Below are 25,115 nucleotides of genomic sequence, written 5' to 3'. Positions count from 1 at the left end.
TGGTAGTAGATGATCGGTACAGTGTTGGGCTGTCCCAGCCATGTGTGATGGCCTTTGGGGTGAGGCGTGGGAAATCCAATGAATGAGGGGTTGCTTCATTGATGCCCTATAACCTGGGGTGCCATACAATGCTTTGGTGCTGCAGCTCCCAACCTGAGATGCTCACAGCCAGCCTACAAGCATGCAAGTCACACCCTGAGTGTCTGTGTACTATACAGCCCTGCAGCCTGTCTACAGCCTCATGTCAGCTTCCACTAGCCTTGGTTACAACCAGAAGGGTGACCCCAACACACTCCCAGTCCCAAATTTATCCAAAACCATGTGTTCTATAATGTCCAGTCCTCTCCTGGACAGCACAGAGAAATAAAGCCCATTTGTACCTCTAAAGACACAAAAGCATCTCACAGCTTATTAACTTAACTGGAGTCGTTTCACACTTCCATTTAAACACAACACTGAGTTGGTTTACAGTAAAAATAAAACAAATGTATTAACAATAGGTCATAGTTTAAGTGATGCTAAATAAAAGGAATAAAGTTAGAAAGGGTTACAAGCAAATAAAAGTGAAAACACACATCTAAAAGTCTAAAACAATCAAGCAAGGCACAAGCTTTGTTCAAGATCTTTTTTCTCACCTATATTCAGTTCCCAGAGACTTCAGCCTGCCCTTGGTTGAAGGAAACATCTTTCTCAGCTGGCAAGAGCTCTGTTTTCTTGTGTCTGTCTAGTGATGGATGCCAAAGATGGCTGATGTCCTTGCTTATATCTCCGAGAATTCAATGACTTTGGTTCAAGAGGAAGGATGCCCTCATGCTGTTCTTTCCTTCCTGTGGGCTTCCGATCCTCCTGTATGTAAATGGGATTCCAATGTTTTGATTCCACCATGCTTAATTTATATAGGAGACAGGTAAATAGTTGCCTTCTCTCCTGTTTGGTAAAGAACCTGTTTGACCACAGACTTTAAAACATATCATTTTGTATCCACATTTCTTCATATACTGTTAATACATCCATTTCACAGTTATATTAAACGCCAATGTGTCATATGCTTTCAGAAAAGACTGCACCATATACTTTTATAATACGGTAATGTTGTATAAAACCAGTTGATTCAATTGCTTATCACTTGAGATTCAGACCCCCAGTCTTTATAAATTAGTACACCTTTGAATTGGATTCTTCTGAGGGTAAACCAAGCTCTGAGGAAGGTGACATAGAGTCTGATGGTGAAGGAAGCTCCATGATCTTTCTTCCCCCACTTCTGTTTGCTGAAATGCAAACTGTGCTGTTTCCTACCATCTCCTCTCCATGCTGTCTTCAGGTCCTGTTTACTGCTTATATGTAAATTGAGGTAAACACACATTCCTGTGTTTAGGATAGACCTGTTCAACAACTGCCCCGGCACACTTTAGTCATAATTCCAGCATATATTCATAACTCAAAACATATTGTGTGCATACATCATGCACGAATATTAATGATCAGTGATTTATTAGTTTTCATCTGATACCTCACAAGGCATATTTTGTACAAAGATTACTACAACCATGTGTAGAGATGCCTAGTGTCACACTGTGTCACTTTTCTTCTATTAGCAGCAGAAAGGATGTGTGGTTAAAGAGTCCCTACACATCATCTCTATGCCATGGGGTATGTGCGTGTGCGTGTGTGTGTGTGTGTGGGGGGGAATCAGCCTTCCATTGGCCTGTTACTTCCTGAGCCAGTTAAGCCAAAGACAAATTATGCCAGTGTAGCAGTAGAAAGAGGACACATCTTCCCCCAAATTTCAACATTGAGTGCTCCTTCTATTTGGCTCTAGTCCTTTTCATAAAGGACTTATTCAGTAAAACACTTAATCCTGTGATTAACTTTAAGCATGTGCTTGAATCCATGGACTTCAGCAAGACTTAAGTGCTTTGCTAATGTGAACCTAAAAACCCTTCACAAGAACTCATTTTTATAATAGCTTTACTTGTTTATAATACTGGAAATATTTCTACTCTGTTCATATTTAAATAAAACTGAATAGATTGTTTTTGCTCAAACTTTTTAAAAAAATTGCCTTGAGAGAAACAAAGCCTAGCAACATTCATTCTAAAACTTTCCACTTTTTGAAAGTTATAAGCACCTAAAAACAGATTGTTAATATAGTCTAAGCATTTCCATTCTAGCTACTCATGCAATTATATACTTTGCAAAATGTTTAAGACTCTTTGGTAATAAAAGGCTCCATGTAAATGTAAGATGTCATTGTTTAGTGAAAATCCTACATGAGAACGTAGTATAAGAAACTCCAAAAGTAACTTTGATCCCTCTTTGTGAAAATATTCCTTTAAAAGAAAGCACTTGAATGAGCTGGTAATTTGAATGACAATATTGTTTCACACCTTAAGTAATAGAATAACCCAGGGGTCGGCAACCTCTGGCACGTGGCTTGCCAGGCTCGCCAGGCTCGGTCCAGTTTGTTTACCTGCCGCATTGGCAGGTTCGTCCGATCGTGGCTCCCACTGGCTGCGGTTCGCCCTCCCAGGCCAATGGGGGCGGCAGGAAGCCGCAGCCAGCACATCCCTTGCCCGCGCCGCTTTCCGCTGCCCCCATTGGCCTGGGACGGTGAACCGCGGCCAGTGGGAGCAGTGATTGGCCGAACCTGCTGACGCGGCAGGTAAACAAACTGGCCCGGCCCACCAGGGTGCTTACCTTGGCGAGCCACGTGCCAGAGGTTGCTGACCCCTGGCCTAGAGTGTCTCCTTATTACTATTATGAAATGTACATATAAAAATAAAGAAAACCAGTTTAATTCACCCAGACTGACTGGGATTAGGTAGAAATATGTTGTCACTGACTGCCAGTCACAGAGTGTGTCCAAAACTTAAGCCATTTCATAGTACTATTTATAACATACACCCTAGGGGACCACTAATAAAGGAAAAACAGTGCTTTGTAATCTTCTACCTTTTCTTTTTTGCCGGAAGGCCCTGATTTAACTTTTATAGCTTTCCTCTATAGAACCCTGCATAGTTGAACTGCCTCTGTTTTGCTTGTTACATCCACATGTTACACCTTTTCTAAGTTTAGATGGGAAATTCTTCAGGGCAAGGCTTGGGTTTTTCTCTATATTGACACAGTACCTAGGACACTAAGTCTCCAATTGTGGGTGCTACCACAATACAAACAATTCATATTTATGGTGTTGTTTTCAGACAAAACAATCCAGTCATTTGGGGAAGGATGCCACAGTGTGATGACTCAATGTACCTAAAGAAACAGCAAATATTTTAGGGTATTGGCTGGTATTTGCAGATGACCAGCTTTTTTAATTCTGATCCATGCAGATTCCATACTCCTGTATATTAATATATAATGGAAATCATTTGAAAAATGTTTCCAGTTTGAAGCAATTTACTCCAACTTACTGCAATCTAATGAATGCAGTCCCCTGTACAATGCCGTTAGTTACAGGAAATTGTTGCAAATAAATACGCCTTTTATAATGTGCTATTGTATTGCAGTACCAGGAACCTTTTAAGTGAATGTTACAATCTTGATAGATTTGCCACACTTCAGCCTGCTGTTAGTGACTGTAGAAATAAAGCAGCCACTCTTGGCTGGTGGTCTGGGAGAGGGTTTATTTGTAGGGTCTCATGTGATATAGGCAGCACTGTACTCAGCTGTTGCTTGGCACTAGCAGTAACCTTGGTTTCAGAGACACCTGCTTTTTTTTCTGGCAATAACTAACTTCTCTGCTTTTCAGCCTGCTAGATCACTAACAATTTGAACTGACTGCATTTGGATCAAAGCATTTTCTTTCCATGGACAAGACAAAAATATGGCAAGTATGACACTTTGAAAAGATACATAGGACAACTACAGTTATCAGAACAATTGCTTGTTGTCATGTCTTGCTGGCCAACACAACTGCTTGCTAACAGACTAATTGGGTTGTAAGCTCTTTGGGAAAGGACCGTGGCTTCCTACAGATTGGGTATAAACATGAAAAATAAAAAGGCAACGTCTTGTTGTACAAAGTCTCTCATCCACACTGCTTTTGACATTTTCACAGCACAGCTGTATAGACTGCTGCAATCAAAGCCCAGCTGATGACTCAAATTCTGAAAACCTACCTAATAGCAATATTTCACCTTTACATAATGTGGTATACAAATAATGGATACAGTGAGTTAAAGCAAGTATATCACTCACTTCAAGGTCCAGGCTGATGTCATGAACCTTTAGATTATCCTTCAACTAATGAATGGCAGCTGCGCCTTTTATATTACCTCATATTCATCCTGGATAGTCTCTCCATATGTATCTAGAGGAAAACCTGCCTAATTAGTCCTAATGACTGAGAAATCCTTTGTAAATAATTGAATGTTGTGAACTGGTAAGTGACCAAACACAATGAATCAGCAACATTTGAGTTTATTTATTTAGAAAATGGCAGTGTACACAATTAATTATATTTCATAGTGTATTAGAGATGGTTTGGTAAAAATAATAGGGTCAGATTCTCACTTACAGACATTTTAGGCCACCCTGGAAGGGCAAAAGGGGTCATAAAATGGGCATAAATTAGTTTTACACCCACTCTAAGGCCCTTTTGCCCAGCCAGAATAGTGTAAAGAGGCAGGAGTGGTATGAGAATCAGGCCATAATGAAGACAGAATATGAGCTATATCTATCAAATCTTCACTGAGAAGTAGGGAGAGTGCTGCAATTTGGTGGGAATTATAAAGTGCTGTTCTACTGCAGTTTTATTTCCATAATACAGAGGTGGTTGTTATTACTAAGGCCTGGTCTACACTAAGAAGGGGGGTCGAACTAGGGTACGCAAATTCAGCTACGTGAATAGCGTAGCTGAATTCGAAGTACCCTAGTTCGACCTACTCACCCATCCAGATGCGGCAGGGTCAAACTCCGCGGCTCCCCCGTCGACTCCACCACTGCCGTTTGCAGTGGTGGAGTACCGGAGTCGACCGCAGCGCTTCCGGAGTTCGAACTATCGCGTCTAGATCAGACGCGATAGTTCGAACTCCGAGAAGTCTAACTAGCCGCGTCGACCCGGAAGGTAAGTGTAAACCTACCCTAAGTGTTGTTTGAGTTCTGGTACTACCCTGGGGCCTTGTTGGTTATGTCTACACAGTCGCCATGAGTAAATCTTACAGCCCAGGTCAAAAGACTTCTACTACGGGGGCTTGGAGCTCTGAAGCTCACCCCCACATCCCTAAGCTTCAGACCCTGAACTCCACCCTGAGCCGGACAGTCTGGCTATTTTTTGTGAGCTAGCGTGATCCTCACTACTACAAGTCTGTTGACCTGGGCTGTGAGACCCACTCCCAGCAGCTGTGTAGAAATACCCATAGATGTCAGGGCCCCACTGTGCTAGGCACTGTACAAACATGGTAAGTAACGGTCCCGAGTCTGAAATACCTACTAAAGGAGAATATATAACAGTGGGCAAAAATAAAACACAAACAAACAAGTGAGTGAAGTGAGGGAGGGAAGACTGGGTAACAATAAAAGCAGGACATTTTAGCATAGACTAGTGTGTGTACACAATTTGTAGCCAAAAAGTCATTATTTAAAATGTTGGTTGAACTTTGAGCAATAGCATGCCATAGATTTCCCTACCATCTGAGGACATTTAAATACCAAAATATCATTTCACAAGTACAGGGAGTAAACTGTTTCTACTATTGTAGACCCCCTAATTCAATGTGCTTTCATGAAATCCATGGGACAGCTCACCTACTTAAAGTTAACCATGAGCTTATGCACCTTCCTGAACAAGAGCCTTAGTATGATAGCAGCCTATTAAAGCACTTCATACAGATATTGGTGCTAGTCTGTCATATAGGAAGTCAAATCCTACAGTGAAGAGTGTGGTATAAAACCCAACATAGAATAGAATTACTACATCAGAGCAGATTACATGGTTATTTTCTTCAAAGTTTTACCTGGCTGTGTACAGTTCTGCAAATAGATTCAGTTAGGAAATACATTCACCATTTACTATGATGTATTTATGAAGGAACTGAAAGCCTGACAGCAGAGGGATGTTCTAATATTCTCTTGTTACCTGTGACTATTTTTTCTCTCACATGTAGCTGATTATTTTGTGCTGTTTCTGGCAAACTAAATAGTCAGGGTGTGTCAACTGTGGAACAAAGGTTCACGTACATGGCTTCAAAATGTAGAAAGGGAAAGAGTTATCTGAACATTTTAGCATTGTGTCCCAGTGTATTTTCAGAAATAAGCTTTCCATCTAACAGGATGTTCAGTAGTGTTCAACCTGTATCTGCCTGATATCCCCCTTCTCTTCATGTGATGTTTATCACCCAGTAACAAGGATTTTCTGGATTTTCATCTGCTGCACAGAGCAACTAAGAATTTACACTCGTTCATTGGCCTGATTTTCAAAAGCTCTGAAGTGCTCACAGCTCCAACAAGAGTCACTATATGTTCTTTGAATACTCAACAGAACCCTTGAAATTACAGGCATTGTATTATGATACAATCTTGCACAGCAGTCCTGTGATTCATACACTGTACACAATTATAAGAAACATGCAGCCACTTGTAGCCATCCATATGTAGTGAATAGATGACATACATCCTGTTCATTAAGGACAATATTCTGGCCTTAAATACATCCATGTAGCTCCTGTGGATTCAAAATGAAATCACCCTCCCACCATTAATTCTTCCCACTTCCAATGTGTGATGGTAGGCCTTTTGAGGGTAGGAGAATGAAGTCCAGTGGTTTGCTATCAACCACCCATTACTGGAGTCACGCCATTAAAGGATAACAAAGTATGAAAAGGCAACCTGCATATCTGAGATTGCTCCTTACAATATTCCTGTTACAGCTGCTACTCTCACAAGAAGGGGGAGGAGGAGGGAGAGAAAGAAAGAGAGAGAGAGAGAAATCCTTGCATAACTGAGTAGCTAGGAACAGGCTCCCAGAGTAGAGGCTTATTCTGCCAAGCCAAAATTCACAAAGGGCCCGATTAAAGTCAACAGAAGCTGTATCATTTACTTCAGTGAGAATAGTGTTAAGTGGAAAGTAGTCTGTGGTTCTGTTGTCCAATACGTGCATCATTCCTTCTGATTATTGTGTAGTTTGGTTGTCAGGCCTTCATTTACTTTTTTATTTTATGCTCTTTGAAATTGAAGGTCTTTTTTTTAATTTTTGCCTAGGGGCGGGTATACATTATTACAGGAAATAGAATTCACTTTAGCTATGTTTGCTCCTCTTTCATGATTACAGTACTTTCTCAGAGTTTTCTGGCAAATGAATTTCGTAGAAGGAATGTCCACTGAAACTGTCAATTTATGGATAATATTTGCCAAAAACAAGTTTTGAACTCATAGAATGTGAGTGTTTGCACTGAAATCTTATACTCAGCCAGTCAGAAAACAGAATTATACCATGTGTCCAGTCAAAATTAAACAGTCCAGCTCAAATTTTCCATCTCTGATGCCAAATACTGCCAATGAACTGCTCGCACTCAATTACTAGTCCAATAATTGTAGGCTGGAATTATTTGGTGAATAATACACTCAAGTAGTGCATGAACATAAGGAAGTTGTCTGCTACTTGTGGACCAAACAACCAGAAGAAAGATGAATAAAGTGTTTGCTATGAATTACACTAATAACTAGTTATTTCTGGCACATGCATAGAAACATGGAAATAAGGGTTCTAGGTTCCCCCATTGTTTTTGTCTATAAAAAAATGTGTATACACATATATTCCTGGATATTCTGAATGGTGACAACCTTAGATACACTTTAGAAAGAAATGTACACACGCCTAACACTGCGCCCACTCGTCGATCAAAAACCGTTTGATAGCAAGGAAAGTACCAGCAGCATTGTACTGTAGCTAATGGGAGTATTTTGAAGTTCATGATATAGAATACCTGCCACTTGACACATTTAAACAATACAAATAGAATTTCCATATTTTTTTAACAGTTTGTAAAACTAGAATTGGGTCAAAGAGTTTGGCAGCTCACAAACAGGATTTCTGTACATTGGTATTACTATACATGAATCAGGAGGGTTTTTTTTAAAATACTGTTTATGTTCACTCTTGAAAATTTAAGCATGGTGTCTGCTAGCTGACTGCTCCCTTTTCATCCAACCAGTTAATAAAAAAGGAAGAGATGTCCAATGCATTTTTATCACAAAATCAGGCCCAGAGAAAAATTGTCCTATGGTAGCAGATATAGATGAGATATGCCAATATCACCCTGTCTCTTCACAGCAGCAGTGGGATTCAGGAGATGGATGATAGCTGTCCTTTCCACTATCAGAGTCACCATTGCCCTGGATTCAGCAAAGTAATGCTGAAAATTCCATTGGCAGTTCCTGCAGTATTGGCTTCAGAGCTCTGGGAATGGTGATAAAGATGGAGGGTGGGATTAAGATAAACCCACAGAGGGCAAGCATGATGGGAAGGGTTGTATTTTCTCTTTTTGTAACATTTCCTGTGTTCTCATATTATTAATGAGACCTTGAGAACTAGTGCACTTTACCACTATCAGAAACAAAGACCAGAATGGCACATGGCCAAGGACCCATAAGCAAAACAGGAAACCACAAATGTCTGCAGGGTTTCTAGTGGTGTGAGAATCAGGAAACCTGGATTCTATACCACACTCTGCCCTGACATGCTGTGTGATCCTGAACAAGTCACTTACTGGGGAAGCAGCAAAGAGTCCTGTGGCACCTTATAGACTAACAGACGTTTTGCAGCATGAGCTTTCGTGGGTGAATACCCACTTCTTCAGATGCAAGTCCTCTTTGCTGCTTCTACAGAACCAGACTAACACGGCTACCCCTCTGATACAAGTCACTTACTGTCTCTGTGACTCAGTTTCCTCACCTGTAAAGTGAGGATAATGGTACTTGTTCATCTTTGTAAATCATTTAGAGTTATGTGCATGAAAAGCAATGAATTGTATGGGCCAAATGCTGCTTACACTGGTATAAATGAGAAGTAAGTCAATAGAACTACTGATGTAAATAAAAGTAGCAGAACCAGCCTTTATGTGTCAAACCTTCTGCATCTGTGGATTCTCCAGAATTAAGGTATTTTGACATCCTTCCAGAAACAGTCTCCAGGACTGATGTGATGATAGCAGCCTTCACAGTACAGCATCCATTCTGAATTGCTGCCTTTGGAATAACTGAAAACAGCCTGGAGATTCTCAACCCATTTGTAATAGCATTAGAGCTGAGTGAAAAGATAGAATTCCCACCACATGAGAAATTCCAATATTTCAGCATTCTTTTTTATCCTCAATCAGGATGAAAAGTTGAAACGTTAACATTTTTCATAGTACAAAAAGTTCAGAGAAATGACTAAATGTTTTGTTTTGTCATTTTTGACTGACATGTACCATTTTGATAATCCTAAATCAAAGTGATTTGTTCTGGTTTTCTGAACCCTTTCTAAACTTTTTGGTTTGAGTCACTTCACCATTAAACTGCATCTTCTGATGATGCTACACTGCATCATGGAAATTGTAGTTCAGGTGCCAGATGCTCTCCTCTGAGCCAGGCTCACTGGATGGACAACATCTGCTATGATGCACCCACGGTCATGTGACTGCCATGATACATCATGCAGCTCAGTTAGTCGGGAGACTTCTTTGTGTCATGGAAGATACAGTCCAGCCAGGGAGCCCGAACCCCAGGAAACAATGCAGACATGAGATGCTGAAACTATAACTCCCATGAGACAATGTAGCCACATAGGGAAATAAAGTTTAATGTTGAACTGACTCAAAATGAAATGTTTCAGGTCATTTCAACAAACCCAAAATAAACTTGCTGAAAAAGTGATCATATGAAAACTACAGGCTATTGATTCAAAGTCATATGTGAGAACATAACCAGCAATTTATGGAAATGTCACTGAAGCAATTTTTTTTTAAAAAAAGGATCAGTGTCTGTGTTAGGTCTGAGTGAGCTACCCATGAGTCCCCTGTATCCCTTGCTATATTGTGAGCAGAACTCATGCTGTACTGTTTCCTTGGTCACCAACATAGCTGCTAATATCACCAGCTCTGCATTTCTATAGCTGGCCTCTCCTTGTATCTTTCTCCATGCACACACAAAAATCCATTCAGTCAGCGAACTGGATCCTCGTCTCTGTGGCAAACCAATAGGGCTCAGAAATACAGTCTCTCATTTTGTTGTTGTGTCTCATCTCTGCACTCAGGCCCTAATTTAGGAAAACATCCTTACTCAGGACAACAGTGATCAACAGTCTTAACATTAGTTGTGTGTTTAACCCACACCAAAGACATGAATTAAGATTTATCAGAAACTTAGGTGCTGTCCTGAATTGGGGCTCCAGTCATTTCTGATCTTCTCTTGTACTTCATTGTGTTCTGTTGGTCTCAACAAGTATAGTTATAGGAGCACATACACTGAATAATGTCCTTTCATGTAGATTGTAAGTAGATAACTCATCATTTTCCTTTATGTATTCAGTGAGTTAGAAAGCAAATTTTAAAGGACTCACTAAAAGGCAAACCTGTGTCTATGCAAATTTCCCCCAATGTAGGTTTCAGATGAGTGCCTGAGGCAATAGAAAATTAAGACACTACAGAAATCAAATGTACAGGCCTAGAAATAATAAAGATAAATAAAGTGTCCCTGATGGGAAGTAAATACAAAAATACAACATACAGACAGCTTGCCAATTGCCTTATATAATTAAATAGTATTACCTCAGTACTCACTATAGTAAATACACAGTAGGAATATATAGGAAATATTGCAAACAATGAGGTAACCTTGGCTATTTACCTAAGGCAACCTTAGAACATTTTTAAGAGTGATTACCATAATAGGTCAGACTCATTCCTGTGTCTAAAAGATACCAGATTCTTTCCGAGGAGAAATGATAGGCCAAGGTCATTACTAGCTGACACCAGTTCTGAGTTGGGTCCAACATTCTAAAATAATCAGCTTTTACAACAGTGGAAAAGTCAATTCAGGCTACCGTATATCCCCTACTGGCCACATTTTGAGCATTTCTTATTAATGAGTGTAAGTACAATGTTGTAATCAATTATTGATATCTTGTTGCCCAGGCTTGTGGAATGTAAACATTTTTCATTCCATCACAGCCACTAATCTGCTGAGGGATTTGTGTGTGTTTGTTCAGAAAACCTATATCATGTGAAAGCCACTTATCATAGTGCAAAAAGGAAGGATATTAGTTATTGTCATTAATGGAAAGCCTCTCATTTTTATTCATAAATGCTCATGAGGTCTAATATCATGCTGCTCCACCTGGCACTTTTAAAAACATTTGTTTGGAGGTGTCTGCATTTGTTTACTGAAGTTTCATTTGTTTGGCTCCAAATAATTTCATTCCTAAAGTCTGTATTCTAGATGGGTGAATGGCGTCATGCAACTGCTATACATAATAAAAGCATTAGATATTTTAATTTTTATTTTAATTAGCTGGATATCTTTATTTTTCTCTCAGAGTATTTAATTGAAATATTACTGAAGTGATCTAGAAACACGTTAATAATACAATTTCATTTCTCCCTTGTAAGGCATTCTGTAGATCAGTCAGTTTGGCCCTAATTCATCAAAGCACTTAAGCAAAGGCTTAATTTTAAACATGAGTAGTCTCACTAAAGTCAGTAAGGATTTAACTTTAAGCAAATGTTTAAGCTCCATTTGCTTCAATGGAACTGCTAAGAGACAAAGTTAATCCTGTGTTTATGTGCTTTGCTGAATTGGGGCTGCACTGAAAAGGGACTGTCTTATTCATATGCTTAAAGTTACTCATGTGGTTTCCTGAATTTAGGCCATTGGGAGGAATTTTCAAAAGCATTTAATGACATAAGCACAAGTCTCACAGGCAGTTTTAAAAATTCCACCTGTAATATTTGTATTCACTCTGAAAGTTATAAAGCCCTATATGTGTGCTTGATATGTATTATGCTGCTGTGGGAAACAGATCACCACTTGACAAACATTGCAAATACATTTAGTATTGATTGTAAAAAGATCCAGGTTGATATATAAAACGAAAGGAGCAACCATGGTAGCTCTCTAAAACCAACAGAGATATTGTTTCTTCTACATACTTATCTGGACTTTCTTTCACGCTGAAGATAGGCATTGTCCAACTCACACCAATGCTCTACCTAGTCCAGTATTCTGTTTCTGGCAGTGGTCAGTATTAAACGCATCAGAAACCCCCACAGAGAATGATTTTGGAACAGTTTGCCAACATCAATTAGTAGCTGGCTTTTTATCCTAAGTAAGAAGGTTTACATCTCTTATTTTTAAAGGATATCCTATCTCATTGGCCACAGAAATCATATTAAGTTCTTGACCTCTGATGTCCAAGGGCAGAGAGTTCTATTGCTTAATTATGTATAATTTCAAAAAAGCAATTTCTTTTCTTTTCTTTTGTTGATTTTTTTCTTGTAGTATGAAAGAGGGTAAACAATACTATCCAATTTACCTTGTCTAAATCAATAATTATTTTGATGCTTTTATCATGTCCCCTCTTATTCATCTCCTCTCTAAATTAAGAAAGGCCATTCTTTTCAATCTCTACCCATTCCTGTTGTCAGAAACAAGAATTCACCATGGAGTGTTAGAATAGAGCTTAAATTTGCCAAATCTCTTCCTGCATGAGTTAAAAGAAAGATTAAGAGAGAAGGAGATTTGGAAACAGAGAGCATTATTAGTTAGACCCTTATGGATTATGTCAGTGCACTGTAGATCCTAAGAAATACACAACATTAACATCAATACGTTACATAATGATGTGTAAAGTACATATGCTCTGTAACTGATGTAAAAGTAGACAAGTTGCTTTTCTTGAGCTCTCTAACTATAATGAATTTAAGCGTAGTTCGTTTCCATAGATACCTGTATGGTACCAAACATTTGGGGGAAGCACGAAGTAATCCATTACAGTAGCAAATGATTACTTTTTGGTTTTAGACATCCTCACCGAAGCACTCCCTGGCAGCATTGTGCAGTGCAGAGTCACCCAGCCTCAGTTTCCCAACTGGTCTTTCACTGCTCTTCCCAGCCTCCAACATCTTCTGGGTTACAGTGACTTAGTCCTATAGTTAGGTCACTTCCAGTTCTGCTCCATCTAGGACACTCAAAGTCCAAAACAAGGATGAAGCAACACAAACTTAAACTTTTCCCTTTCCTCCAGGAGATCCTTCCTCCCACAGGGACAGCCTCATATCTGCACTCTCTCTCCCTGTCTGATCTCCTCCAACTGACCAAGGCTCTTCTTTTTAACTCCCTTCCTGGAAGCCTGCCTTTTGCTCAGTTCAAGCTGACCGGTCCTTCAATAGCCCATTACCCGGTTCGTCCCTTACACGGAGGCTTGTGTGCCCCATTACATTTGATTACAATTTTTTGTTGTAATACACTCAGGTATCAATAAGAACAACTTCAGAGCAATTACAGTGTAACTACAGTGTTCAATATTATAGCATACATGTAACAAAAATCTAAATACACTATCATTACTTTGTAACTACAGTCTATTCAGTGTTCTGGTAGTAAGAAGTGTATCCAGTCATTTCTAATTATATGGATTTCATGTAACTATTTTCATGTGCCACAGTATCACTCTACCAAACCGCTCAGAGTCTGATGGCAGGAAATGTTTATCGATTAAGAGACAGATTTTCAAAAGAGCTCGTCACTCAATTGCTCCTAATTAGGGTTGGGTTTTCTAAAAGGTTCAGGTTCCACTTAGGCCACTTAATGAAGTGGCAAGATTTTCAGAAGTGCTCAGCACACATGATTTCCAGACATCTCGGTGGGAGCTGCTGGGTGCTGAGCACTTTTCAAAAGTCTGGCCACTTCACTTACATGGAAATCTTTTGAAAATGTTCCCTCCGATATGGAAGAAGGGGCCTTCAGAAAATCTGGCCCTAAGAAATAAATGTGTACACGCTTTGGCTACTGTGCACATAATCTTTGAATCTTGAAAGCAACAAAACAAATTAGGGAACAAATCTGGCAGCACACCATGTTCAATATATGATGCACAGTGTTTCTTTATCTTCTTCAGACCTTTATCTTCAGAGTGTTTCAAAGCCAGGCTATGCAAGGATGTGCAATGGCCAGAATCATATCTGTGCTGGTATTGTCTGTTTTTGAAATAATTATTACATTAATTAACCTCAAAATGGTAGTAAATGTCAGACATCGGTTGACCTAGTGGCATTTAGACCCTGATCCAGATGCCACCAGTGCTGGAATTCAGGCTTCAGACTTTTATCCAAAGTCTGCTCTGAATCTAGCATCAGAACTGAACTCAGGAGGATGTGCACCTGTGCATAGTTTCCAATATTTACACTTGTATCATCCATTCACTCTTGTGGCCACCGCCCAATCACTACCTCTCCCCCAAAGGGGCACTCAATTTTCCATTGATGGCTTCTGGGTGAGGGAACTCAGGCCTCCACCTTACTTTGGTCTTTCCAGAGGGTTGCTTGCTGGCTGGTTCCCCACCCAGCTCATTCTGGGAGACTGCTAGCTCAGGCATCACCGTCACAATCTAATAGGAATCTCCCAGCTAGGACTGGTTGGAAAATTGAGTTTCATTGAAACAAAAGTTTTCATGGGATGTGTCTGCTTTCCACAGAAAATGTTGACTTTTAATTGAAAGCAATTTAAAAACTTCAGTGTTTTGTTTTTATCTGAAGCAGGAAATTTCAGCCAAAAGATAAAAGCTTTAGCTGAAAACTAATTTTTTTTATATGGAAATGCCATCGTGGTGCTTCATGGGAGTCCAGATGCCTCATGCTCTCCCATTCTCCTCTATGGCTTGGCTACCTGGCCACACTACACCACCCATAATGCACAGCAGATATGGGACTTCCATGATCCTTTGTGCAAGAGGGGAGACCATAGTGAGGCAAATAGAAAGGAGCACAAACACTGCCAACTTAAGTGCAAGAGTGTAATAAGAAAAGCCAAAGAGGAGTTTGAAGAACGGCTAGCCAAAAACTCCAAAGGTAATAACAAAATGTTTTTTAAGTACATCAGAAGCAGGAAGCCTGCTAAACAACCAGTGGGGCCCCTTGACGATCAAAATACAAAAGGAGCGCTTAAAGACGATAAAGTCATTGCGGAGAAACTAAATGGATTCTTTGCTTCAATCTTCACGGCTGAGGATGTTAGGGAGATTCCCAAACCTGAGCTGGCTTTTGTAGGTGACAAATCTGAGGAACTATCACAGATTGAAGTGTACTAGAGGAGGTTTTGGAATTAATTGATAAACTCAACATTAACAAGTCACCGGGACCAGATGGCATTCACCCAAGAGTTCTGAAAGAACTCAAATGTGAAGTTGCGGAACTATTAACTAAGGTTTGTAACCTGTCCTTTAAATCAGCTTTGGTACCCATTGACTGGAAGTTAGCTAATGTAACGCCAATATTTAAAAAGGGCTCTAGGGGTGATCCCGGCAATTACAGACCGGTAAGTCTAACATCGGTACCGGGCAAATTAGTCGAAACAATAGTTAAGAATAAAATTGTCAGACACATTGAAAAACATAAACTGTTGAGCAATAGTCAACATGGTTTCTGTAAAGGGAAATCGTGTCTTACTAATCTATTAGAGTTCTTTGAAGGGGTCAACAAACATGTGGACAAGGGGGATCTGGTGGACATAGTGTACTTAGATTTCCAGAAAGCCTTTGACAAGGTCCCTCACCAAAGGCTCTTACGTAAATTAAGCTGTCATGGGATAAAAGGGAAGGTCCTTTCATGGATTGAGAACTGGTTAAAGGACAGGGAACAAAGGGTAGGAATTAATGGTAAATTCTCAGAATGGAGAATGGTAACTAGTGGTGTTCCCCAAGGGTCAGTCCTAGGACCAATCCTATTCATAGAATCATAGAATCTCAGGGTTGGAAGGGACCTCAGGAGGTCATCTAGTCCAACCCCCTGCTCAAAGCAGGACCAAACCCAACTAAATTCAATTTATTCATAAATGATCTGGAGAAAGGGGTAAACAGTGAGGTGGCAAAGTTTGCAGATGATACTAAACTACTCAAGATAGTTAAGACCAAAGCAGATTGTGAAGAACTTCAAAAAGATCTCACAAAACTAAGTGATTGGGCAACAAAATGGCAAATGAAATTTAATGTGGATAAATGTAAAGTAATGCACATTGGAAAAAATAACCCCAACTATACATACAACATGATGGGGGCTAATTTAGCTACAATGAGTCAGGAAAAAGATCTTGGAGTCATTGTGGATAGTTCTCTGAAGATGTCCACGCAATGTGCAGAGGCGGTCAAAAAAGCAAACAGGATGTTAGGAATAATTAAAAAGGGGATAGAGAAAAAGACTGAGAATATATTATTGCCCTTATATAAATCCATGGTACGCCCACATCTCGAATACTGTGTACAGATGTGGTCTCCTCACCTCAAAAAAGATATTCTAGCACTAGAAAAGGTTCAGAAAAGGGCAACTAAAATGGTTAGGGGGTTAGAGAGGGTCCCATACGAGGAAAGATTAAAGAGGCTAGGACTCTTCAGCTTGGAAAAGAGAAGACTAAGGGGGGATATGATAGAGGTATATAAAATCATGAGTGATGTAGAGAAAGTGGATAAGGAAAAGTTATTTACTTATTCCCATAATACAAGAACTAGGAGTCACTAAATGAAATTAATAGACAGCAGGTTTAAAACAAATAAAAGGAAGTTCTTCTTCACGCAGCACACAGTCAACTTGTGGAACTCCTTACCTGAGGAGGTTGTGAAGGCTAGGACTATAACAATGTTTAAAAGGGGACTGGATAAATTCATGGTGGCTAAGTCCATAAATGGCTATTAGCTAGGATGGGTAAGAATGGTGTCCCTAGCCTCTGTTCGTCAGAGGATGGAGATGGATGGCAGGAGAGAGATCACTTGATCATTGCCTGTTAGGTTCACTCCCTCTGGGGCACCTGGCATTGGCCACTGTTGGTAGACAGATACTGGGCTAGATGGACCTTTGGTCTGACCCGGTACGGCCGTTCTTATGTTCTTATGTTCTTATAGTGCATTCTGGAAGATGTAGTACAGCAAGGCAGCCCAGTCCATAGAGTAGAATGGGATATTAGACATCTGAACTACAGTTCCCAGGAGGCATGTGATGGCATTTCTGAATTTAAGTTTTCAATTTTCGGCCTAGATATTTTGAGCTTTTGACTTTTCACCAAAATGTCAAAAATTTCCATGGAAAATACCTATGAAAAGGATTTTTTCTTCATTTTCATCAAAAATTTCCATGGGAAACCAAACACAAACATTTCCTGACAAGGTCCACTTCCATTCGTTTCAAGGTGTCTGCATTTGTTTACTGAAGTTTCATTTGTTTGGCTCCAAATAATTTCATTCCTAAAATCTATTTGGGACTATTAAAATGTTTAGTTTTGAAACATTTTGTCTTGACTTTTAAATCATATTAAAATGGGATATATTATATACATCATAAATCATACCATAATATTATTTTTAATATATTAAAATCTTGACTAAATGAATTTAAACATTTTGTCTTTTTCCCTGTAGAACATTTTGATTTCAATAAAACTGTATTTTTATGGCAATCTGTTCTGTCAAAAAATGTGATCAGCCCTAGTTATAATAATGTGTGCATGCCTGTGTAGATGAAGTGACAGTATTCAAGTGTTTGGGCCTCATCTTTCAAACTCTTCCATTAATAGTCACCCTATAGCAGTGGTTTTCAACCTTTTTTCATTAGCAGACCCCTAAACATTTTTGAATGCAAGTGTGGACCTCTTTAGAAATCTTAAGACCCAGACTGAAAACCACTATTCCATGGTAACAACAACCTTTCAGAGACCCTTTAAACATAGTCTGCAGACCCCCATGGGTCAGTGAAGCACAGGTTGAAAACCATTGCCCTACAATACATTGTAATCAATGGGATTCAATGGGAGTAAAAATTACAGGATTGAACCATTTATTAGTTTCCTATTTTGACTAAGCAAGGAGAGATGTATTCACCAAGAAGATGTCTTTGCTTTTGACAGTAAAAATAGAGTTCAGTTCCAAATGAGCTGCACGTGTTCATTTTGTTAGTGATCATAGTTGTTATGGATTTATGCAACTATGATTTATTACTCAAGCTGGTTGTAAAATGAAGGTTCTCCACCCTTGGGAAATTCTATTTTTTTAATAAAAAATCAGAAAACAAAAACCTTTTTTGTTTTTTTTTCAGTAAAAAGACAAAGTTTTCTGCAGAAAACAAACACTTTCACAAAAATTTCTTTGCTGAAAAACAATTTTCTGTTGAAAAACCGCTCTGATGGAAAATTTTGACCAGACTTAATTACCTTATCAATTTTTGCTTTCAGGAACACTGCTGGCCCTCCCTCTCTTCTCTGCGCTACCTGTGAGCACTACATAGAAAGACCCTTGCAACTAGCCATCTTAGTTCCACTACAATACAAAAATATTTTAAAATATTTATTATTTTGACTTCATGCAGATACAAGGAAGAATCATTGTTACATTTTAAATTACAACACAGGAAAAATTAAAATTAAAACACACTCTTTTTTCCTACAGTCTAGATAATCTCTGGTGAAACAAACTTCAACAAAAAAGCAAAACAAAGCAAAGTTCATTATGTTGCTTGGAAACTCTACTAAAAATATTATCAATGAAACGTTGTAACATGTTCCAGAAGTTGATCTCAGTTGTGTATCACACTGTAACAGGGGTCTACTGGCCCTTAAAACTGGGGAGTGAAATCTCCAGGGCCATATTTTCCCATTCTAGGGTGTGTTTTTTTAAAGACAGACTTGTGGGACAGAGGAAACAAAGAAGTCCTGGGGTGGCAGTTTGTGGTTTTTGGGAAAAATCCAGGCTTCTGGTTCAGCCTGAAGTGTAGGTGGATCACTCAGTCAGCCTCCGACCAAGGGAATATAGTGTCATGAATTGTGGGGATCTGTAAGTCACTACAGCAAAACATATTGGGAAAGTGAGCAGGAAAAAGGGAGCTTCCACCATAAACAGTGTAACGTGAATGCAACAAAGACTCTGGCCCACTGAATTTTTCAGTGGTTGAGTACTATGGAAGACACTCTAAGCCTAAGAGCTAAGGTGAAACCACTAACTCAGTTTCTGTGCAGCCTCTTGAGGCCATCTAATTATATCTATATATAATTTTTAAAAAAAACCAAATCTCTGAAAGTTAAAGGCAATGACAGCAGCAGGAGAAATAAAATCACTCAAGTGGAAAAGAAGCTGTTCTTGGAATTATCATAATTAAATTATAGCCATTATGAGGGTAAGCAGAAACAAACCTGCAAATCACCCCAGTACCAACCACTAAAATATAAGTTTTCTCCCTAACTCATTAATTTCCCTGCATTCGTATTGTCAATTACAATTAATTAGAAGGAATTATTAATCAGAAATTATTTTTCCATTATTGTATTGGAAAACAACATACTCCCTTCTAAAATAAAAATCTGCAATGACATTACAAATACTTCAATGTATTTTACAGTAATGGTAATCTAATATGATCAATTACTAAATATACACACATATGACTAAGCAAACTACTTAATAATGTTATTTAACACATCTCTATTAGATGGCAATATCAGCCTCTTCCTGGTGGGGAGTGGAGCTGAGGTGGTATAAACTGGAAATTGAGGGGCTGCACTCCATAACCCCAAGGCCCAGCCCCTCTCTATGGCCCTACTCCCTGCTCCTTCTCAGGTAAGTGCCAGTCTCATCTCCTCCTCTCACACCCCACCCCCTGAGGCCCTGCCCCCTGGCCAGGTCGGAGTCCAGAAGCTGGAGCTAGGCAGTGTGAGTCATCTGCTGTGCTGGCTGGTGCCACGGTGCAGGCGGCTGCAGAGCTCCTCTGTCTCCTCCTCCTGCAGCTGTTGGTGCCCAAAGCCCTGGGGCTGCAGCTGATACTCATGTCCCCACCACCCTTTGACTGTTTTCAGCTGGTAACAGCTGCCTGGGCAGGGGGACCTGGCTCCAGGGCCGGCAGAGCCCTCAGGGAGCAGCAACTGCAGGGGACAGAGCCCAGGAGCCCAGGCCAGAGCAGGTCAGTCTAGGCAACTGTAGGGAGCCTTGGAACCTCCCCCTGTCCTGGGTGGCATTCCCCGGCTGGGGGGCAAATGGGCCAGGGGCTGTTCTTGGGCCCCCTGGTCTGCTGCCCGGGTTTATGCCTCTGCTACTGCTGCCTTCAGAGCTGGGCACCTGGCAAGCAGCCGCCACCCTCTCCACTCTGCCTTCAGAGCTGGGTGGCCAAAGAGCGGTGGCTGCTAAGGGGTGGCTATAAGGAAGCTAAGGCTAATTTTGGGGTGGCTGTACCCCCGCAACCACCCCAGTACCACCCCTGACCAATATTGTTATTTATAGTGTTAATAGAAATATTGGTAGTGAAACTATTTGATTTGGTTAAACTCAATTTTACAGGTTTAATATTTTTGTTTGAAAAAATTGGAATGGGATAGGAAAGATGGTTAGCTTTAATGACCAACAGCAAGCTGAGTAGTTGCTCAAAAATGCCAAAACAAGCGAAGCACAAGCAAAAACTCATGTTCTATGTACATTAATAGGCCTTAATTTTAAGACTTTTAATCTTAAAGATGGGACTTAACAAAAAAATAAAGGTCAGATTAAGGGATATGTATTATAGGCCTGGGCCCAGCGCTCCAGCTCCTTGAGTCATGTGATTACATGAGAATCTCATATTTTATTTTTTTTACTAGTAGGTTTCTAGTCCCCTTAGTTATGCAGAAAAGCTTGAAAATATGACCCAGTTTAAGCAATGCAGTGATGTCTGCCTGAGTTCCAAAAGAGTCAGGAACAACAGTTCTGAGAGGTGGGGACTGCCTCATGCATTCCAGTAAGGTGTTAATGCCAAGACCCACTGCTCTGAGGAGGGCTCTGCTATCACAGCTCCAACTGGGGGCTCATCAGTGGGCAGCAACAGAGGGGGGTGGGACGACAGTCCTGGGTGTGTGGGCTGATCACAGGATGACAATGAGCCACAAATGTGAGGCAGCTGCTTAAAAGACAAACGTGATTCTAGGGTGTTTCAGGCAAGGCTTTTCTAGTAGAGACAGAGAAGTACTAATGACATTGCACAAGGCATTGGAAAGACCTCATTTGGAGTACTGTGCACAGTTCTGGTTACCCATGTTCAAGAAATTTGAATTCAAACTGGAACAGGAGAAGAGCTATTAGGAAGATCAGGGGAATTAAGAGCCTATTTTAGGAGAGGAGGCTAAAAGAATTTGGCTTGTCTAGCAGAGCAAAATGAAGGCTGAGAGGGGATATGATTGTTCTCCATAAATATATCTGGAGAGTTGTGACCGGGCTTTCTGTGGGATTAAAACATTCTTATACTCTATACAAATACTATATAAATTATGTAGCAGAGTGGAATAACATCTAACCACAGTCTATATGAAGTTACAGTTATGCTTTCTCAGAGCCCCTCTGGGCTATGAACCCAACTCCAATCCAAACCGGTGTTTGGCAAGAGAAGAGTGCAGGGGGCCCACACACTCACCTAAACAAATTCTTTTCAGTCATTGGGAAAATGTAATATGGACCCACAGAGGAGTAGGCTCTCTTCCCTTTGCCACATTCGGAAAAGGAAGAAAATGTGGCCTCATGCCTTTCTGAGACATGAGGAGGTTCCCTTATCACTTCTACTCTAAGTGGGGGCAGGGCCATGGTGCAGGAACAAGGCCGTAGAATGGGGTCATGGTGGCCCCCATTTCAAGTTGTGACTAGAAACCTGGATTGCCAAATCTGACCCTGATGAAAATCCTGGATCTGGACACCCACAAATTTCAGAAAAGTTTGGATCTTTATCTGAATTTTGTTCTTTGGGCCCATCTCTATTAAAAACTGCTATTACAACAGCCTCTAGAGGACAATCCTTACTTAGCAAGGCAATCACTTGATGACATAATCAGCCTTTTCCATTTGTAATGTAGGTTATCTGTATATTACTTTGATCAATCAGCCCTCACAGAGGGAATGCTGATCACAACACATCAGTTGTGTTGTTCTAGCCAGTCCTTCAGCACCCACTGTGGCTAGGCTGTCAGTGACACCAGACATTCAATCAGCATAGCACACCGCAGCCTAGAACCCCTGAGTGATCCACCTGTCTCAGTCTCCCAAGTAGCTAGGATTACAGGAGCACACCACCACACCCAATACATATTACCACATAGTTCATAATCTCTAGGGGTTCAGAAAGAAAATACAGTGTGAAAAAAGGAAGTGCTAGCTAGCAAAAGACCTGGTTAGGTGAATGATATGCTGGGAAAACCAAATCACAATGAAGAATGTTAGTAGTGGGATTATTATTGGCAGATGCATGTTACGTAACTCTAGACCAGGGGTTGCCAACCTCTGGCACACAACTCGCCAGGGTAAGTACCCTGGCAGGCCAGGCCAGTTTGGTTACCTGCCATGTCGGTTCACCGCTCCAGGCCAATGGGAGTGGCAGGAAGCCATGGCCAGCACATCCCTCGCCCGTGCCGCTTCCCACAACCTCCATTGGTCTGGGACGGCGAACCGCAGCAGTGAGAGCCACATGCCAGAGGTTGTCGACCCCTACTCTAGATACTATGACTAGACCTCTGCTCTATGGAAACAGCTTGCTCAAAACGTCAGGGTTTTTTGTCTAATTTTCTACAGAAATGGGGAGAGGAGCTGTAGTTACTGAGTTTGCTTTCTTTTTTCAAGAGCAGACATAGTTATAAAATATTTAATATTACAGTCCTGACCACTGTTAAGCAGAGCGAACAAGAGGCTGAGTATGGGAAACCACTGAGTTCTGGCAACAATAATGCATACTATGGATTCCAGACATTCATTAAATAGGGAAAGAGAAATTCACATGTTCTAGGGTTTACAAATTCTCTGTTCATTCAAACAATGTTAATACAAAAATAGAACAAACTGGAGATGAAACTGTGCCTCTGTGGAGGCTAGAGGTTTGAAACCTGTTAATGGGTGAACTTCAAATGGTATCTAGTGGCATTTTTGGATTATGAATATCACAAAATCAGGCTCTCTCATTAAATTTGCAGAACTTCCTCATTTTCAGCCACTGCAAATATTCCAAGAACAGTTTTCCCCATATTTCCGCTTTTGGTTCTAGCTGAGGCCAAGAAGTACAAAGATCTACAGATAAAATTTTAAATTAACAAAATATTTTCTCAGGTTCATAAACTTTAGTTTTGGTTGAGTTCTAATCCCATTCAAACTGGTTCACTTACTTCTATGTGAAATTGAAACTTTGCCCCGTCTAGTCCAGCAAAGTTTGTGAGAGATGCAAAGTGTTAAGATGTCTCCTTACAACAAAGTATATATTTAATATCTATTTATATTTTATACTGTATTTTATTCTATTCATATACAGATACATCTTTAATATCTATATACCTGATAGAAGAAAGGAAGATAATGATGGAATCTGCGACAGAGTGATGGCCAATGATCAGCAAAGGAAAACAGGAAGCAAAGATTTAAGATGGCACAGGAGACATGCAAATGTTTCTATGATTCTCTCTGTAACCATGGGAACTACACATGGTGAAAAACCTCACAGAGATTTTATATCAGAGTAATTCCATTGGTTCAATGGAATTACTTCTGATTTATATCTAGTGACTGGTGAGAGATGAAGCAAGCTTAAGATGGAAAGACAGTATTTCAGGGGGTACAACCAGGCATAACTGGGAGGAATTGGAATGAAACACATAAAAGTCAAATGAATAGGAAGATCAGGAAAACATTCCTAAGAAATCAGTAAGGCTATAGTAACGATGTCCATGGAAATGGTGGAAGTGCCAATATTTGAGTAATTATGAGTAAAGTGAGAACTGGAAAAAGTACTTGGGAATATATGGTAGGAAGAATACTCCTGCAGTTTGAAGAAAAATGGTTCTGTCAGTGTTCAATGAGTCTGAAAAGGTGCTCTTTTTTATGGATATGGAAATGGTTACAGAACATTTTGGTGTTCTCAATATTTAGCCTGAGCTTTGAGGGAAAACACCCCAAAATTAGGGTCCACTTTTATCATCAAATGCAATCATTTCTGTTCTTTCCACTGTTCCGTAAGGATTCTTTTTTTTAAAAAAAATCTATTTCACATATTTGTAGATTGCTTTCTAACTTAAAAATTGTTATTTCTTCCCTCTATGGACCACAACAGTGACTCAAGGAATTTAGCCAGACAAAATGAGACAGATGTGTTAACCAGATGGATGCCAAGGAAGTGGCTTGGTTTCCCAAACAATGACTGTGAAGGATGGAAGGGTAAATGAACTGAGTCTTGGCTGGATTGATTGAGTTAGCAGAGTTCATTCTTTTATTCTTCTATAAGGAAAAGCTGACAATTGTGCATTCTAGTTCTCATGCACTAATGTATTGATTAAGGGGCTAATTGACAATTTGCAAACTCTGTGATTGTATATTTATCACTCAGATACCCAGTTCAAAAGGATATGAAAGAAAAGATGTAGATTAAGATGAGGGAAACATGTGGGATTCTGTTTTTATTTTAACCTTCTATTGCCTACATTTTCAAAACTAGTTAGTGATTTTCACTACCTCCAACTTGAAACACCTTAAAAGTACCTGATTTTCAGAGGGTGGATGCTCACCATTTTCTGAAAACACATGCCTCTAAAAGGTTTCAAGTTGAGATATCCCAACTCATTAGACACTTTTGAGAATTCAGGCTTAAAAGCCTGAATATTATCTTTTATACTTATTGGTAATATGGTTACTTAGCTACCTAGGCTTAATGAAATGAGAGCATTCTCCCTTTAAATTTGTATCACAACAAGCAGTGCCTAAAGCATATTTCTCATCCCTCATGTGTTAACCATGAGGTAAATGGTGCTGAAGTGTGTCAAACTGAGGCAGTTCGATTATTTCATGGTAGCAGAATCCTTTCTGATGGGTCACAAATAAAGCACAGTTCAAAAGAGGTGGACAATTTATAGTGTGAGTGTCCTTCTGTTTATGACGATTTTCAGAAATAATCTAATCTAAT

General features: G+C 39.9%; 1 long non-coding RNA gene across 1 annotated transcript; it reads right to left on the bottom strand.

Annotated features, from left to right (window-relative positions):
* Window positions 1–716: 716 nt before the first annotated feature.
* LOC123361883 lies at window positions 717–23,595 on the bottom strand. Its single transcript, XR_006576264.1, has 3 exons — window positions 23,498–23,595; window positions 18,388–18,493; window positions 717–846 (listed from the first exon to the last, which is right to left on the bottom strand). It is a non-coding gene; the product is annotated as an uncharacterized LOC123361883 (long non-coding RNA).
* Between the last annotated feature and the right edge of the window lie 1,520 nt (window positions 23,596–25,115).

Source organism: Mauremys mutica, chromosome 1 (genome assembly GCF_020497125.1).
Source record: "Mauremys mutica isolate MM-2020 ecotype Southern chromosome 1, ASM2049712v1, whole genome shotgun sequence".
Classification (NCBI taxonomy): Eukaryota; Metazoa; Chordata; order Testudines; family Geoemydidae; genus Mauremys; species Mauremys mutica.
The sequence above is the reverse complement of the archived record's forward strand: the minus strand, read 5'-3'. Positions and strand labels throughout refer to the sequence as shown.